Genomic DNA, 18,865 nt, shown 5'->3' with positions numbered 1-18,865 from the left:
GTGGACTGGCATTGGCATGGGCTGCTCGGAGAGGTGATAGGAACCCTGCCCCTGGAGACATTCAAGGTCAAGGTGGATGGAGCTCAGAGCACCTGATGGAGTTGTAGGTCCCCCCTGTAGAGGGGGAGCTGGACCAGAGGTTCTTTAAGGGTCTCTTCCTACTCAAACGATTCTAAGGTTATATAGTAAAGTTTTCAGAAGTGAAAGTCAGTGTTTAGGAGCATTAAAAAAAACAACTCCAAATACCCTACTTAGTCAGGCCATTGGTCCTCTAGGCAAATATTCTCTAAATCCTGTCATTTTGAAAAGTATGAATTTAGGTTCCAATATTATTATTTTGTAAAGATATAGAGGGGAGAAAGAGAAAAATGAGAGGGAGAGGTGTTGATGCAGAGCTTGTAGGAAAGTCATAAACTGCTAAATGTCATACAGATTCAGATTAATATTGTCAATGTAGTGAAATACTTTCCTTCAAGTAGGTTATGGATACTTCTCTAGCTGCAGAGGAAAGGCTCAATTATTCATCTGCACTTCCTTTCAGTCGTATTGTGTTTTCACATCTATCTACCGTCTTATTGTTGTTTTCTTTCTTTTCATTACAGTCTTGCAAAGAAGAGAAATTAGACTGGATTTCTTGAAAGTATTGTAAGAGAAATGGCCAGATAATTTATTCTCTTTATGCCTAAGAAGTCACAGATAAGATGGCAGTAGCATATTCTGTAATGGCAAAAATGGGAGACGAAGTACTTTAAGGGAGGTCTGTTGTCACAGTTTTTTGGTGTTTCCAAGAAGTTCCTGCCAAGCATGGAAGCTCAGTAATATGCAAGTGGATTAATTGAGTATCTGCTATGCTTAATTCTGCCTGGATTTTAATCTGATATCCTCAGGAAAAGGAGAGGTGAGGGTGGTGGTGAACAAAAGGAAATACTTCCTTGACCTCACCACTGCATAAAATATAAAAGCTGCTGTGATGAAGCTTGAGGGAAAGAAGGTACAGCACTTTAATCTGTTTAGAAATTTGGCCTGAGAGAGAGAGAATACTGTCTGTCCACCCGGGATTACCTAGCAAGGATGGCAGTGAACAGGAGTGAGGTGTCTGTGCAGTGCTGGCCTCACTGCAGTACTGTGGAAGTAGCTGGTGCTCAGGACTGGATATCCCTCCTATGGAGGTTTCAACTGTCACTTCATGATAGTAAGTGCTGCTGTAGAATTCTGTTACTCATATTTTGGGTGTAAGGCGGAGTGTGTTTGTATTTAATTTCAGACTAGCTCTAGTCTAATCTCACAGAATGAATGCTCCTTACCTTTCCTTATGCAAGGCATTAGGTGCATTCCTGGAACAGAGCCTGAACTTGATTTCACCTGCAAGAAATCCCATCTGTGTGCTCTGAGGCTGTTCTGTACTGCAAACTGAAGCAAAGAAGTAGGGATAAGCAGGAGGAGGTTGCCTTTAAACTGTGCTTGTGTCCTGAACTAAAACAACAGTGTAGGCAACCAGAGGTGGCAAGAAAAGTCTCCTCAAATCCTCCTCAGATCAGGCTCCCAAGGCTCCATCCAACCTGAACACGAGCACCTCTGGAGATGGGGCATCCACAGCTTCTTTGGGCAACATGGAACTAGCTATATCTTCAAAATGCTTCACATACCTTAGTATTATTATTTCCTATTACTTCAGCTGATGAACAATAATTAAATTAAAAGGCTGAGCACAAAGGGCACAGTCAGAAATGGTGAGAAAAAAGACTGGTTAAACACAGCTGTTACTGAAGCCCGCTGAGGTGCTTCTGAATTTAACACTTAGTGGATTCATAGGACAGATTGATTTATATTAGCTTGATTTACCACAGTGAGTTTTAATTGTAACATCATGTTATATCAGATACAAGATACATGAAGTTTTTGAACTGACACATGTAGGTTAAACATCCTCCTGTTGAAAAAATGATTGTAACCAGTGTTATGTCACCAGAGTTTTCAATTCCTGTGCGACTGCAGGTCAGAATTCAGAGTTTAGGGATTGTCCTGGCTTGTGTTTGAACCTTTGGCAGGGTATCAGACTTGACTTTCAAAAGTCACTGTTGCCTCTCAAGTGTTGCTGGTACGGCACTGCTGAAATAAGCCCTTTACTTTTAAGGTCATGTGTTCCAAATGGATGATCTTTTATATAAACACACTCTTTTTATATAAACACACATTTTTTAGTTAATACATTATGATTTTTGTGTGAAGTTTCCTTAGCGGGGAAGGGTAGCAGGCATATTTTTCTGTTTCTGAAGGAATCTGTGAAATTCAGGTTGGATATTAGGAATAATTTCTTCTCAGAAAGAGTGATGATGATCTGGAATGGGCTGCCCAGGGGTAGTGGAGTCATTATCCCTGGAGGTGTTCAAGAAATATGTAGATGTTGCATTTAGTGGCATGGTGGTGATGGGTTGGTGGTTGGACTGGGTGGTCTTAGTGATCTTCCCAGCCTTAAAGATTCTGTGAAGATAGTAGGAAATTACTTCCCACCTCCTTATTCTTTTCTTCTGAAGTGCTTTCAGTTTAAAGTTCTGGTGTGCTTCCACATGGTCTTGCACTGCAGCTGGAACCAATCGGTGCAAGTCCAGCCTACTTTCTGCAGCAGTCAGCCTAAATATAAAACTGTCAACTACGGATAACTGTGTTGCTATCACTGTGTTGATGTTGCTATAAACTGGGGCTTTCCAGATATATTAGGAATCAAACTGAGTTTGATATGGAAAGTATCTGTTGTATTCTGGTGGTTGCTTGCATCTCAGGTCTTCCAAACGTCTGTATAAAAACTGCCTCTCATCTTAGGCCCTGCTGCTGATAATCCTTCCAAATGTCATCCCAGAGCTGCACAATTTGATTCACAATTTTCTTTCCTTTTGCTTGTCTCTCATCCCGGAGGCTTTTCTCAAGACCCAGCCTAAAAGTATTGTGGCAGCACTGTGCCTGCTGTGGCCTGAAGGTTTCACCTCTTGTTTGCAGTTTCCCTTTTCATAGGTTGTGCAGTGAGAGAAAGAAGTGACAAGGTTTGCACAGTGACTCAAAATTGTGCCTTTTTGGGAGAAGTTCATGTGCTTGCCAGCCAGTCATTCTTGTGTTATATTCAGTAACTGGGGGGAAATTATGATTTATTGGTAATCTATCATGAAAATCTATAGGATTTCTCAAATAAGCTGAGAAGTAGGAGGGGATTGCTTTATTTAATCACCATGGTTCTGCCTCAGTTGTTTCATCCCATGAATAAGATGCTTGGTACAAGTTATTCAGTAGACTTTAAAGATAATGCAGGAGAATTAAGCCATCAAATACATGCTAATTGTAGAAAGAATATTTTGAAAATCTGAAGACCAGAAAAAAAATTTACGAAAAGGAATCCAACAATTCCAATGTATTAACCTTCAAAGAAGTATTTCAAGCAGAAGCATAAAGATATAAGAAACCCACTGGATGCTGGTAATTCAAAATCATCTTAAATTTTATTCTGATAAGGTTATAAGAACATGGATGTTGACTGCCTATGTTAGGAGGGAAAAGGATGAAGTGAAGAATATGTTCTAAAATACTTTAGTGATAGGACTGCTTCTTAACACAAAGGAGTCATTATGTATCATATATTATTTTTGAAAATGTTATTAGGTGTTTTTACACTGAAGTCTGATTCGGTAAAAGTGAGTTTTTTAATTTTTATTTCTTGAGATATAAGAGGATAGTGTCAAAAAGCAGTATTTTACTGGATAAAGAAATATTGTTCTTGATAGACAAGGATTGCAAGACTTGTTTTATGCTTGTTTTCTTTCAGCTCTGGTCACATTTTGTACTTCTGTTTACTCCTCACTGATAAAAAAAGATCACTATTAACATGTTAGACACTCCCACCTTTAAAAACAAATTAATAATAATTTTAAATATGCATATTTAAACTACTTTATATCCAAATTTGGGAATATAATAATATTTCTGTTTATTAAAAAAAAAAACAAAAAACAAAAAACAAACAGGTTTCCATTAAAGTAGTTCTACTTAATCAATGAACTAGGAAAGATAAAGCTTCAGTTTTTCTTTTTACATGCTGCACTACTGTTTTGGAGTTCTGACAAAAAAAAAGAAACAAAACACTTAATGAATTTTTACACTCTGACTGTATATTCTACTTACTGCACTTCAAATCTCCTTTATTTTTTCTAAACACAAATGAATCTGAAAAAACTCAGTGCTCTGAACTTCAGAGAATGATTAGCATCATAATCTCCAGTAAGCAAAGAGTAATTAACATGGATGCAACAGAATAAAAAGTGAACAAGTTAATTGAAAGGATATAATGAGCACTAAGCTTAAGAACACTAAGACAGATTTTAATGAAATTGGAGAGGAGGTGAAGTTAAGGAAGTAAAATTGAAGTATGGCACAAATATTGTTTATGAAAACATCATTATATTAAAAAAAGTTTACTTTTGCTATATATACTAAAAGAATAACTAAAAAGAAAAGTTCAACAGTCTGAGACAAATTTCTTTGATTGAAATAGAAATGCCTAAGTGAAGAAGCAAAGTTATTTAACCTGAAAAACAAGTTTAAAATAGGTCAGGTGATCTAATACTTATATAAGCTATATTCAAATTCAGGGGGCAGAATTTGTCAAAGCAAGAAATATGATGATTTAAAAGGAAATTTAGAAAAGGAAATGTACAATGAGAAAAATCTGTCTACACTAGAGTAGATTAGAAGGGCTAAAGGCTTACATTAATCAGTGCTACGGATTTATAACCTTACTGAGCACAGAATTTAAACAATGTGGAGTTTCTTTCATTCCTTTGAAGCGTGCAGTACCTTGTGCAGTCAGAAACAGGGTTATCAATGTATGATAAAATTAATCAACCAGTCGGATAATTTCTATATTTTCATGTTGTTATTAGCAAAAGCAATCAGAAATGTATTTCAAATGGTAGGAAAGTGCAAGAAAACCTTGATGAATGCTGATAAATGTAGTTACCATATGCGGCTATATTTGCTTTGATAATTTGCTAAATGTTGATGCATCATATCCTTTTTATTTATTGGTGTTTGCCAGCTTCTGTTTTAATATAGCATATGCTCAGAACAATATATGCAGTGCAATATTTATTTTTATTTTTTGTAGGTTCAGGTCGGCTGCACATTTTGTTATTCTACTTTTTCCTTCCATCCACTTCCCTTAAGTCAGGAACCATAGCTTCCTGTAATGTGGTTTTCAGATATTCTCTAAGGAAATTGAATTTCTAGATTCAAAAGCTTCCCATCTCGAGTTCAAGAGCTCTTCTTTCTTCATGAAAACATATTTATGAAACTATATAGCTTAAGAAAAGTTTAATCAGTCTTATGAAAGTTCTTTCTCTTTAAACATAGTATGAAAGCTGAAGGAATTTAAAGATAAAGGCACATTGTTGAAGGTTAGAAAACCGTCTTGAAGGTTCATAATAACACCGTAGGATTTAGGAATTTAAATTCCTTTTATTGCAGAATCAAAACCACCCCTAAGCATATAAAATACTTTGCCTAGTTTGCAGATTTAACATTCCAAGGCAGTATGGCCAAGAGCTCTGCTTTTATTTTGAACTTATGGAAGTATTAGAATCGTGGTAGCTTTCTCTGAGGGGGCAGAGTGAATGTTGTAAAGAACCAAGTCCAGTTGGAATCCAAGTTTAGTGTTTTTTTTGTTTTTTTTTTGTTTTTTTAAGTTATGCTTCATGTTAGAAAGTAAGATATTGGAATTTTCAGTTGTTTAAGTGGTAATTCATTTGGGAATGAAGGAGGCCAGTGGTGGCATACAGCTGATTTTTGCTGATTTTTCTTCCTGAAACAGTGCAGTTACAAAATTATGTGATGCAAACAGAGCAACAAGAAATAGCACTCATCATATATGTGCCTTGGGCCCGTACAGCTTATAAAATGTTCTATCAAGCTTAAAGAAATATAAATGAGATATACAAGAAATAATAGCACGTGCACTGTGCAAGCTTGTCAATATGGACTCAGTCTTTTAAGTCAGATTCAAGCTAAATAAGAAGTCTGTTAATCTTATTCTTGCATACCTCTTGAAGCCCACAGTCATTTTGTATATATTTTTAAAAAATTATGTAATAAATTGCTACCTAAAGTGTGTAACTGCTGACTAGTCAGTGGTTAGTTGATGATTTACAGATGGGAGTGAGATGATCGAGATTGTAGGCCAAGGAACTTTTTATAGTTCTGGCATATCATTTGTATAAAATTACAACCGTGGATGCTTTAGAAGGAGGGAGATTAAGTAGTTAAAGTGAATTACCTCTTGTTTGGTTACTTATCCAAAATCCATTATTCAAGTATGGGGAACACTGCGGAAAGTGCTGGGGGATTCATTGAAATTTCACTTTCTCAAGCAGAAAGGAATACTGAAATCTAAAAAATGTGAGAAAGTAATAGAAAGTGAATTCACTTTTGTCACTACAGTCATCTCCCATCCAGCACCAGTTAAATATTTGCTACAGTTGCTTGCCCATTACACAAGGATGCTGTGCAGTTTGCTCTGTCTTTTCCTACTTCCCTCTTCTGGTTCTGTTTATGGACCAGAATCTCACTTCCACACCTGTACTTTAGGTGGTGTGAGGTTGCTGCTCAACTGAGGAAGGGTAGAGCTTTTTCTGATAATTTCTAAGGTAAATATGTAGATACTCTATTGATAAAAATGGCTACTCACCAAGAATGCTCTGCCTCCTTGCAGAATTCTTGTTGGTGAAAAGTTGCTTAAGAATGTGACAAAGATGTATAAACGAACCTAGATTTCAGAGCAACTTGTATAGTTATTTGGGACTTTTCAAATGAATAACTGTGAGAGACTCAGATATTTAATCAGTATAATTCAATATGGGTGAAAGTAGCATGCTCAAGAACAGAGTAATTTTAGTTGTGGTTCTTAAGTCTCTTTTAAAATGATTATTCTGAGTCACATAGGTACAAAAGCAGAAATAACACCTGAGATAGTAGAGGCATCTTAAAGTGAAAAATAGCAAAGTACAATGTACAGAGTATCGCTAGAATTGTTCATTTACATTCACAAGCAAGGGAATGGTACAACTTGACTTGCAAGTTGACTAACAAGTAAAGTTGACAATTTGACTTATTTGATAATGTCACTAGCTTTATTAATATGTAGTGTAGAGATCTCTCTTCAAGTTTGGCATTTTGAAAAGCAATAGTCTGTTACGGGTAGAAATGGGGCTTGTGATGAAATTTAAAAATCACACACAGAATCACAGAATCACCCGGGTTGGAAGGGACCCCAAGGATCATGTAGTTCCAACCCCCCTGCCTAGCAGGGCCACCAAACATAGACATTCAGATCAGGTTGCCCAGGACCCCGTCCAACCTGGCCTTAAACACGTCCAAGGACGGGGCATCCACAACCTCCCTGGGCAGCCCGTTCCAGGGCCTAACCACTCTCCTAGTAAAGAACTTCCCCCTAACATCCAACCTAAATCTTCCCTCCCTCAACTTAAAACCATTTCCCCTAGTCCTGCTGTTATCAGCCCTTCTGAACAGTTTACTCCCCTCCTGGGTGTAGGTTCCCTTCAGGTATTGATAGGCTGCAATGAGGTCACCCCGCAGCCTTCTCTTCTCCAGGCTGAACAAGCCCAACTCCCTCAGCCTGTCCTCATAGGGGAGGTGCTCCAGCCCCCTGATCATCTTAGTCGCCCTCCTCTGGACTCTTTCCAAAATCTCAATGTCTTTCTTGTACTGAGGGCTCCACACCTGGACACAGTACTCCAGATGGGGCCTCACAAGAGCCGAGTAGAGAGGGACAATCACCTCCCTGTCCCTGCTGGCCACCCCTCTCCTGATGGAGCCCAGGATCCCATTTGCCTTTCGAGCTGCCAGAGCGCACTGCTGGCTCATATTCAGTCTCTCGTCCATCAGGACCCCCAGGTCCTTCTCTGCCGAGCTGCTCTCAAGGACCGCTCCTCCCAGCCTGTACAGGTGCCTGGGGTTCTTCCGGCCCAAATGCAAAACCTTGCACTTTGAAAAAATCACGAAGGTACCTGCATTGCTTGGTCAGCTAATGTTAATAGGCTTTGAGTGGTTTTCATACTTTGTTGGCATTCTCTAAATGAGATTGACATTTTGACTATTTTATTCTGTTCAACTCTAAGATACTTCAGGAAGTTATTAAGCATTAATTTTGTGCTTTTTTTGTTTTATTCTGATCTCCCCCTCCTCCTCCTTGATAGTTGAACTAGAAAATATGGTTTTGAAGGTATCTGATTTCAGGCTCCAGTGCTAGTTCCGAAATTATCTTCAGAAAACAGTCTTTGAAAGGTTTACAAGAGTGACCATCTTATTTTAGAGTACAAGTCATAACTGTAAATGTGATTTCATCTGCATTTAAGATAAATTTGTGGTCATGCAAACTATAGCAATGGTAATTTATCACAGTTGTAAAAGGCTGTTACAAGCTCAAAACCTTATCCAACATGGAATGTTTTCTTGAGACTTATTGCCAAGGTAGTTACAGAGAGGCTTTTTGTTTTAAGTCTCACAAATGATTTAGTTGATCAGAGTGAGAGTGGGGTGGCAATTTAGAACTGACAGATTGAGCAACAGTTTTTCTGTCAGACAGTATTATGTGTAGATGAGAGGTCAATGAATGCCACTACAGTTTTTCACTGCTTTTGGTAGCCAAGCATCTACGTAAGAGACAGGGTTAGAATTTCAGCAAGATACAACTGTTTTAACCCTTCTGGGCCAGTTTCAAATGAAACTACTATAATGAGTTGTGGAGTTGAATTAAAGCACTCATCATTATCTGGGGTCACTTGTCTTAATCTTCAGAATGGCTGTACATTTTCCACTTTGCGCCTTTCAAATAGAGATTATCTGTTAAAAAAAAATGTTGACAATGAAAATCTTCCTTTCAAACCAAAGTACTTGAAAATTCTGTAAAAAAGCCACCAAGTCCAGCAGTTTTTTTATTTCCTATGACGGGAGAGGAGCTGACAACACAGTGAGCACCTGATGCCTTGATGGAGTTCTTTAGCTATGGTCTCTGGCAGGATTTGTTTGCTGCTGTCTTTAAGTTTATGATGAACCATGTGGATCAGCAATCAGATTTTGTTGCAATAGTTTTTAGGTCTTTTAGTACACAGCATCTGCTAAGTGAGAGATTTTGGGCTTTACAGCTTCGCTTTGCAAAGTCAGTGCTCTGTGCTGTATTCTTGGTCTGCTGAAGTCACATTGAGCTTTCAGTGAATTTCTGTCAAGCCATACAGTTACAACTAGCAAATATCCCTTTAAAGCTCAACTGCATACTCCTGAGGGTTTGGCAGCATACAACAGATACTGGGTTCCTAAAGAGGCCTGCAAAACACTTGTTCTCTGACATTAACAGAAATATGATCTGGCGTGGTATCTGTGAAGATAGCTGTACTTAGTGACTTTAAAAATTGTTACACTGATGTGGCCTGTAGGTATCTGAGTGCTGCTGAAAATGGAAATGGCCGTTACTCTCTCCAGGATTGCTGATGCTTGCTGAAATGATGCTCCCAATTTTTGTCATGGTGTATTATGAGAATAATGTGATTTATTACCTGAGAAAATCTGTAGGTTCATCTCTTACAAAGGTAGTTAAGTTTTGTGTCAGATGGTGATTTATAGACAGAATGAAATTGGTCTTTGCTCTGAGATTTCCTGTCCCCCGAGGATGCTGTTCAGCACAGTCATCTCCCATCCAGCACTGGATCATCAGCTCTCCCTGGAAGGAACAGCCGTTTTCACTGCGTTTCTCTTCAGAGATGTCATCGCTGAGATAACATTCCAGTTGTGTTTCACACTAAAGCACTCAGCACCATGAAAGCTTTCCCAGAATGATTAGCTGGGGCTGTAATGCAACATATCTGGTTTAATGGAACCTGTGAAATGAGTATATGTATATGTTTTGGTTTTCGTGCGTAGTGATTTAATGAGAAGCTGAATCTTAGAGGTGAGATTAGCTTTGCCTAAACAAGTGCAGCTGGACTTGCCTTAAGCTTCTCTAGGCTGGCTTGTACATCTCTGCTAATTCCTGCTTACAACTTTTGCTCTTGTAATTCTCAGCTACATAGTTCTTATTCAACCTGGAGCTCAGGTTGAAATCAGTGAAGTGGGAAGGAGAGTCACTTGCTTAGAGCTGCAAATACCGGAAATTTGATTTTGTTGCAACTCAGCCACAAGTCCAAAGCCACATGAATAATTCTCTTTCTGGTACTTTGATTCACTGTCTGTGAAATAATAATACTTACATAAATGACTGTAATTGTAAGGGCAAAGCAGTCAGATGTACTTTATGGAATAATGTGCAATATGGCTTTCATTGGTTTGGTCCTGTTGAAGCTCATCTTGTTTTTTGATTTACGACAGTGTTCTGGATTTTGGTTTTGATCATAAAACCTATCTAAATGTTTAAACATTTTTTTCTCCATTATTCTTTTACTTGTTTTTTAACTGTTCTGAATACCTGTATTATTTTGCACCAGAAGTGAAGGCAGCTTGAAATTCTGTGTTTATTCATGCCCTGTATTCTTATCCAAGTAGATTATTACAAAATAAAAGTAATATTAATTCCATTCCACTAAAACTGGCTAGAAAAATCTTGACAGTAGAAAATAACCTTTGACATTCAACATCATTCAAAAGACACTCTGCCATTTTAAATATCTGGAAATCTGTTTCCTTAAAGAAGGCTAAGAGATTACCTCTGGCCAAGTAAAATATCTTCCAGTGTAAGGGATGATATGTTTATATATCCTCTAGCACACATAATAGAGAACACAAGGTAATGGCTTTTGCTTTACTGAAGCTTTCTTTTGGCTCTGATTATATGAAATGCATACACAGAAATATTCTCCTGTGCATCGCATGATAACTGTCTTCAGATGCATGTGTATCACAATAGGTGGCTGTTAACTTGTTTGTTGCTGTAGATGTAAGAAAGATGAAAAGGAATTTAAAACTCTGACAGTTTTGACTCTACTGAATTCCCAAATAATATCTGAACACCTACATAATAGTGTCTGAAAAGTAAACATTACCTTTCTTGGAGTGACTGGTCTGACAGAGGAATGTTTCTGAGTTGTGCGCCTCCAGCAATGTATTGCTGAAATGGAGTTAAATTTACACATGCAGTCTTTGCAGATAAGAGGTTTCAACTGTAATAATAGCATCAGGAAATCTATTTGCCATTTATTTAGTAAAGGAATTTAAAGTCCATGCTTTACCGAGTACTTTATTATTCGGCAGCAATTCTATAGCTTTTAGGTAAGATTCACTGTCTGTGAATACTTCAGATCTAATAATTCAAGTACTCTGCTGAGAGAAGGGCCCTCCAGGAACCATGGACACTCAAAATGGTGCTGCTTGATGAGATCCCCAAATCCTTACACTAGTTCTGACTTGCTAGCTGAGGAAAGCTCTGAGTGAGTGTGAAAGTCTTGTTGAGGTGTTCTCAGTCATAGCAGCTCCCCAACAGTTTTTCATTCCCATATTGATCGGACTGTACCCTGTCCGTCTGCTGCTTGTGTGCTCTCACAGCCCAGACTTCCTTCCCTTTGCAAAGAATTGGTGATTCTGAAGGCTTTTGGTGAGAGGGAAGGCTTTTGTTCCAGAGAACACAAATGGAGGGGACTACAGAGGTAACTGTGCTGCTTCCTGCACAGAGAAGGATGTAGCTCCCTTGCTATTTCAGAGTTCCAAGATCTGTTTCAGTATTTGCTTATGTTATTGTTTGGAGGAGGGAAAATTCATGTGCTTGGAAGCCAAGAATCAGAGTTTGGAAACAAAAAATTTAGAAGCAAAACCCAAACCCCTTTATTCTATGTATTCCTTTACTTAACTAGCCATTTTTTGAACCTGTAAGGTGCACTTTAAGCCTTTACTTTTACATTCACAATAGCTGGAAAATTTTTGATTTAAAGAAAGTTAAAAGTGACAACCAGGATTCTTAGATGGAGATTAAAATGTCAAATCCCTCAAAAACTTCATTTCCAGACCTGTCATCTTGAAATAAGATGCATTTCATATATACAGAAACATTTTTAAAAATGAGAAGAAAATTTGAGCACAAAAGGGGAAATAATACTGCCACGGGCAGGCAACTTGAATGCCTTAAGCAAAGTTTCAGGTCTATCAGTCATATGGGAGAGTGTCATTATATTTCTGTGAAATGCTTTAACGCAATCTTTTATTTTTTGCAGAAATATTAATATTGCTTAGACCAGAATCACTTATAATTAAGATACTGAGCTGTTTTTTTTTTTTTTTTTACACGTTCTGTGCTGAATATAATTGGTTTCTGTTGGAATAGATTGTGCAAAGGAGCTGCTCCATGTACCTGGCACTAATTACTTCATGATCACTGCAAAACTCTGAAGGACTTGGAATAAGAAAGTTTTTAGTTTGTATCAGGGTTTTTGTTTGTTTGTTTGTTTGTTTTACTGAGATTAAAATGAAACATTGTAGAAGCTTAAATACTACTGGCATTAAATTCTATACATTAAGCTTTCTGTTACAATTTTGAAAGCGTTTACCTTTGTAAAGGAAAATCTGCTTTTACTTAATCTTCAGTACACACCGTTCACTCAGCTCTTTAGATGAAGTCTGCTCATACGTTTTAACTGTTTTGTGGCACTTATTTAAACTAATTTAAAATAATCTCTCAATCTATGTCAGTGCTTTTTTTGATATTCTCTAAGAACTTGAGCCTGACAGAAGGTTATACATCCTCCATACTTTCTAGTACACCAAATAATGCATTACTCTTAACATATCTTGTGTGTGAAATGAATGCCTGAGGTATTATTTAAGGACCTGCTGCTCTTTTTTAATTTTTTTTTTTAATTTATTTTTAATTTTTTTTTTCTTTTTTTTTGGTCATTCTACTTAACCTGAAGCAGGTCATGCTAATTTTCTAAGTGTTTTGGTGTTTTGTGTTTCATGGGTTTTTTTGTTGTTTTTTTTTTTCCCCCTACTTCTGGAGCAGTTTAATGAGTAGGTGATAAACCAGTATATGTACCAGACCAGACAACCTTTGCATTGGTTTATTTTGGTTGTTTTTCTTCATTGGTACTCATAGGTATGAGTATCTCCTCCCTGCTCATTTTGTTCTATTTTCTGCATTTATTTCTTCTGTTTTTCCTGCAGACATTCTCTGTTTTTATGAAAATGTCTCACTTAAGCAGCCTTCCTTCATGTCATTTCAGGCATCCCTGAATGATGTTATTGCTCTTATTATTTATTCAGAGATCTGAAGACATTTCTGAAAAATGAATAAATTACTCTGTCATCATTTTTTAAGAAAGCTTTGAAAACCACTAAAAGAAATGAAAAGGGAAGCCATTAGGAATAACCAAGCTTCACTTAACATAGCTTTGATAGCTTCAGGACATGATTCCCTACAAAGGTTTTGGAATTCCTTGTGGATATTGCTGCCAGAGTTTATTACTATAAAAGTGATGTGATCAAATACTGTAGAAGTAAATGTCTTAGGAGTGATTTGGCCGAAATGCACTCTGTAAGGTAATGCTGAATGCTTGCAATCAAGTATCAGAAAAGGTGGTTGAATGAACTAAACACTAACTAATGTGAAAGAAACAAAGCAAAATAGGAGAAAGTTACTTCTTTGGTGGAAGTTGGGTCAAAGTTTAGGTAGGTTTTTGTTTGTTTGCTTTTATTATTTATACCAATGTTTTGAACAGTTGTGTTGAAAGCTTTATTTCAAAGATTGCAGATATAACTAAAATGGAAAGAACATCAAATATTGAACAACACAGCCTTGGGAAGATGGGAAGATAATTTAAAGTACCTGAGCTGATAGATAGCATTTGAGGCTAAGATTAAAGAAAGACAAACCCTAAGTAAGACTGTCTTTGGCTACTTTAGCTTAGAAGCTGAGAGGTGCACTTGGAGATGATTGCTCCTGTTTGTTACATTGTGTGAGAACTGCCTTCCCAAACTGCTTAGGGGTATCTTAGCTTTTAGGCTGTTTTCCTAAGGTAACCATACTGCCCTTCCCCAATGCAAAATCCATTTGCAGGGTAAGAAACAACAGTGTTTAGGCTCAAAAGCAGTACTTTTATCAAAGTAAACTGAATCTTCTACCTGTTAATTCAGTGTACTGATTTGGCACACCATAATATATATTCAAACAGAAATTAAAAGATGAAAGCCCAATTATTTCTAGAAGATAACATAAAATGCTTGCTTCTTATACTTACTCAGTATACAGAGTTTTTCAGCATACTTGTAGCATACACAGGTTTTTGTAAAGTAATCTCTTTAAGTTAATGCTGAAAACGAGAAATTTGATATGGATTAAAAGTAAGGCAGTTTTAAATATATGTTCTCTGGGGCTCATTATTTCTGAAATGGGTGCTGAAGATCGCAGTTCTTTTTCACTGTGATGTCTGAAGCCATAGTGGTAGGGTGCCATCATAGGAATACTGTGAGCAAGCTGGATGGCTGGGCATGTTCTCTCCTCTATCTCTGGAAAAGGTCTAAACCAAAGCAAGCATGTTACCAAGCAGCCTGATTTCCCCCCTTTGCTCCCTGAGTGGGTCTGGTGTCCCTTTCTATCTAGATGTTTTGGAGATAGTAAATTAGCCGTAATTAGATGTCTTGCATTTTCTGCCTCAATTGGATGCTGTCCTGAATCTCAGTTTTTAAAAGTATTTTCATACCATCACCAAAGAACTGTAAACTGATATGATAGCCTGTGTGCATTATGCAGAGATAGTTAGTTCTCTGAATTAAATATGAATAATCACCACCTGTTTCAAATTTCAGGATTCCAATATGGCTGAACATATACTGATTGTTGTCTGCAGGACTTAAGAAAAAACTTCTTTCTTATTCCCTGTTTGCACTTAAATCTCTGCTCCTCTGTCCGCTTTGAAACCAAACAGTGCTAAAGAAGTGTTCTGATGTGTAGTTCTAATGGCTGAGGCAAAATAGAGCAAACAATTCAGATTTAACAGCCTTGCTCTTTAAAATGTCTCCTTCTGAGAGAAGAGTTTCTCTTAAAATTCATCTAGGAATTATTTGCTGTTGTTAGATGAGTTTCTTTTCAGGTTTTCAGTTTTGAGATATTCTATATCCCAAAGGATATACAGTAAGTTTTGTATTTTACTGAATTATCAGTTCACATATATCATCATTTAAGAAAGTACTACTGTGGATGCCTTTTGCAAAATACAACTACAGTCTCAGCAGAACCTATGAGTTAGGATATAACCATCATAAAAGCAAACCTGTTTGGGAGGAAATCAAAACAAATTACTACAGCGAGAAACTTTAACTGCTTTTCTGGCTTTATATTCAGCACTTTTACTGTTTATCTGTTGGAGTAACTGAGACGTGCATTTTTTGAAAACCATCCTGATCGTGTTTTTCAGAAATAATATGGAAACTCTTCAGAATGCTGTTTTAGAAATACAAAAATGGCAAAACTGGGAAAAGCAGAACAGGTGTTTCAGATTTTAAAAGAAGGGTGATGGGCTGAATAAGAGTAATGATGTGAAAAAGAAGCTGAAAAGATCTGACGAGAAATAAATAGAAGGTAATATAAAAAGTTAAACTTGTTAAAGTTTACTTAAATAGGAGTTAAGTTAATTAAATAGTAGTTTAAGTAGTTAGGTATTTAAACAAATATTAAACAAGGAATGATGACTCAGGAATTCTAAATCCTTTTTCAAAGTGGCAAAGGTTGCAATGCTGATAGTTATTTGACTAAGCTCTACGTTTCTTACAATGAATCACTGTGGCAAATTACTTGTGGTAGCCTTCACTTCATTTTGAAAAGGGGATCCTAAATGAACTCCTTGGTCCCACTGAAATGAGTGTGAAAATTCCTATTGTACAGGATAAAGGTGTGCTTCTCTAGCTCTTGGCTGTCTCATTGATGCTGGGCACACTGAAATACACAAATCTGCAACCTTTTCTCATGCATTGGTCACTCACTTGCTCCTCCTGGTGTTTGTGCAATCACTACTGGTGAATTGTATTGAAAGTATGACTGGGTAAAAGATAAGGAAGTCTTCCCACCGTAATGCTACTTGATCTCAACAAAAAGCTAATTATCCTCTAATTTTTCCTAGAAATGATGACTAGATTAAATTAATTTTTATATTACACCAGCTCAGTGAAAAACTTCTTTTTGTATCAGTCTTACTTTTCCCATTAAACTGCATTTTAAATATGTGTATGTGTATATCTATTCAGTAGAGTCTGTGCGGTGAGCCAAAGGTTCACCAGGAGCAACAGGGCATGCAGACCCACACTGTCATGCCTGCAAATGCTTTCAGAAATGGAGAAAAGAATTTCCTCCTCATTGTAGAAAGATTATTTTAAATAATTCCTCTCTTTCTTGAAAAAAAAAAAAAAAAAAAGTTGACAATAAAATCTTCAAAAAACTAATGCACGTATCTTTAATTAATGTGAGTAATTCTTCTAAACTCATTAGGACTCACAATTGAAAGTTAAACACATACTTCAGTATCTCAACTACAGATCATGCATGAGGTAGGTGTAGTGGCACAGTCTGAAAATTCAGTTTTCAAAAGATGTAATGGGAATGCTGTCTTATCAAAAGATAATGTTACCTGCGCTCCAGTTAAAAACATCCTAAAGTGAGATTTATCTAGACAGTTTAATGATGCTATAAATCCGTATACATGTAGGAAAATAGTAATGGTTCATCATGCTTTTATATCGTCAGTACTTCAATAGTCTATGATTTCAGTGAAGTGGGACCGCATATTTTTATTATGTGCACTGTTTGTATCTCTACAGTTATCCCCTAATTAAATGTTTTCTAGGTGTTGAATTTCTTGAATACAACTGACTGAACTTGAGCCATATAATTGCTGTATGATACTTGAAGTCTCCACTGTTGTGGATGTGACCTTTACATCTTAGTTTGTATGAAAAATGTGCTTTACTTAAAAGAGGATCATCTAGTTCGGAAATTTGCCAGTGCTTGACAGAAGTAATAAAATAGACAACTGCATTTATTTCTTGCAGTACTTAGAGTCCTATTAGTAATGCTTTGATTCCTGCTGTTTCTTTTCCCATTCAGTTAATGAATATCACACTGTAGTGGAGAGAGCTTGTTTCGAAAGCTGGGAGTTCTTTACCTCCCCCACTGTTACAAAATCATATTAAGATTTCTCTTTGAGAATGGCCTTCTTGCTTCCTTTTTCTTAATACATTAATACCACTGAACCAGTATTAGAGAGAGCGTGACTTATGTATCCTGCTATGGATGGTGATATTTTGTTTCACTGTTTGGTTTGTGATGTTGCTTACACAAAAATGCTTTTGAGTATGATTTTTAGTCAACTAAATCAGTTGTTGCTATGATTTATGCAAGAAATCTTTGGCTTGGTTATTTTGAATGTGACCTGGCAGTCTCTTGTATAACGCAGGAGGACTATTGGTGAAAAGCCATCAGTTTCTTCACTCTTCAAACAAAAATAAGAGTTTCACCTTCTATTTTAATTTACTGAAAGTGAGGCAGTTGAGCAGTGCTTTTCAACTAAAGCAGTACTGCATTTCCATAATATGAGTGGTCAGATAATGAGCCACATATTAGGAGAGCTCTAGTTTCTCTTACTACATTCTATCAAATGTATGGCAGATAATTAGAATCTTTTGCACGTTTGGAAGAATTTTCACTCAAATGGATAATTATCTAGAAGAATATTTCTCGTTGCTTATAATTCTATCACTTTTTTGCTATCAAATAGTATGAGGATCAGGAAATATCTTTCAATCGATACTGTTCTAATTGGAAGCACAATTAGTACATTCGAGTTGCTTTGGCTATAGCTGTTCACTTTTTTTTACCACTTGTAACACTACTTATCTACACTTAAAGGTAATTTTGATTATTTTCTGTTTTTTTTTCTAGTGCTAGAATAAAACCAATTGGAATTTGGGGTGCTAGGTGGCCAGGTCTTACTGCTTGCGTGACTCCTGTTAAGAACATTGGCAACATATGGTTTATTTTGGGGGTGTATAACCAAGATGTTATAATTGCAATATAATCAAAAGAGTAAGGCAAAGCTGTATAACCAAGATGTTATAATTGCAATATAATCAAAAGAGTAAGGCAAACAAGGATCACAAAAGAGAATAAGTAGAAGAGCTTACCCTTGGGTTGAGCTCACTAGAAGATATCAAAGAGGAGGATCTCCAGAAGAGATCCTTCCCCTCTGGTAGCCAGCTCTTAAATAGGTCCAGGAGGGGTGGAGCCAGGCTCCACCCCTTCCGGTAGCACAGGTGAATTGCCTTCACCTGTGCTCCTCTGGCTGACTCATGGCTCACCTCAGGTGATCAATCAGAGGTTCAGGCCGTGACTCAGCAGTTCCCATACAGGGGGAAAAATGAAAAGAAAAAAAAAAAAAAAAAAGCAGTGTAGGAGATCGTAATTATCTTGCTTAAGAGGGATGTTGCTTGAGATATTATGTGCATCTGTACTATTCTGATAACTTCTCTTGTTGCTTTTTTAAAAAATTTGGATATTCTCAAACTCAGACTCAATAGGAGGCACTATGATTGTCTTAAGTTCTAAGCATGCAGATGGTCATATAAATTGATAACATTTTTCTCATCTTTACAAGTTTTTCCTACTTTCTGTTTGCTTACCAAAATATGTATTTGTCTGACACACCCTGTTCGTTTGGTGAGCTGTCAGTATTGTTCTTCAGGTAGTAGCTACAATTACTACTGGTATTTTTCTGTTGAAAGCTCCTTCATATATATATATATATATATATATATATTTAAAATATATATATATATATTTATGGTGCAT

At 36.8% G+C, this 18,865-nt stretch overlaps 1 protein-coding gene across 2 annotated transcripts in view; it reads left to right on the top strand.

The window, feature by feature from the left end:
* Positions 1-18,865, top strand: part of ADGRA1 (adhesion G protein-coupled receptor A1) — a 255,495-nt gene that overhangs the window by 19,303 nt on the left and 217,327 nt on the right. The gene's annotated exons all lie outside the window — the stretch shown is intronic.

Source organism: Lagopus leucura, unplaced genomic scaffold (genome assembly GCF_019238085.1).
Source record: "Lagopus leucura isolate 7727_CA_CO unplaced genomic scaffold, USGS_WTPT01 Super-Scaffold_739, whole genome shotgun sequence".
Taxonomy (NCBI): Eukaryota; Metazoa; Chordata; class Aves; order Galliformes; family Phasianidae; genus Lagopus; species Lagopus leucura.
This window is presented reverse-complemented; position numbering and strand designations above follow the sequence as displayed.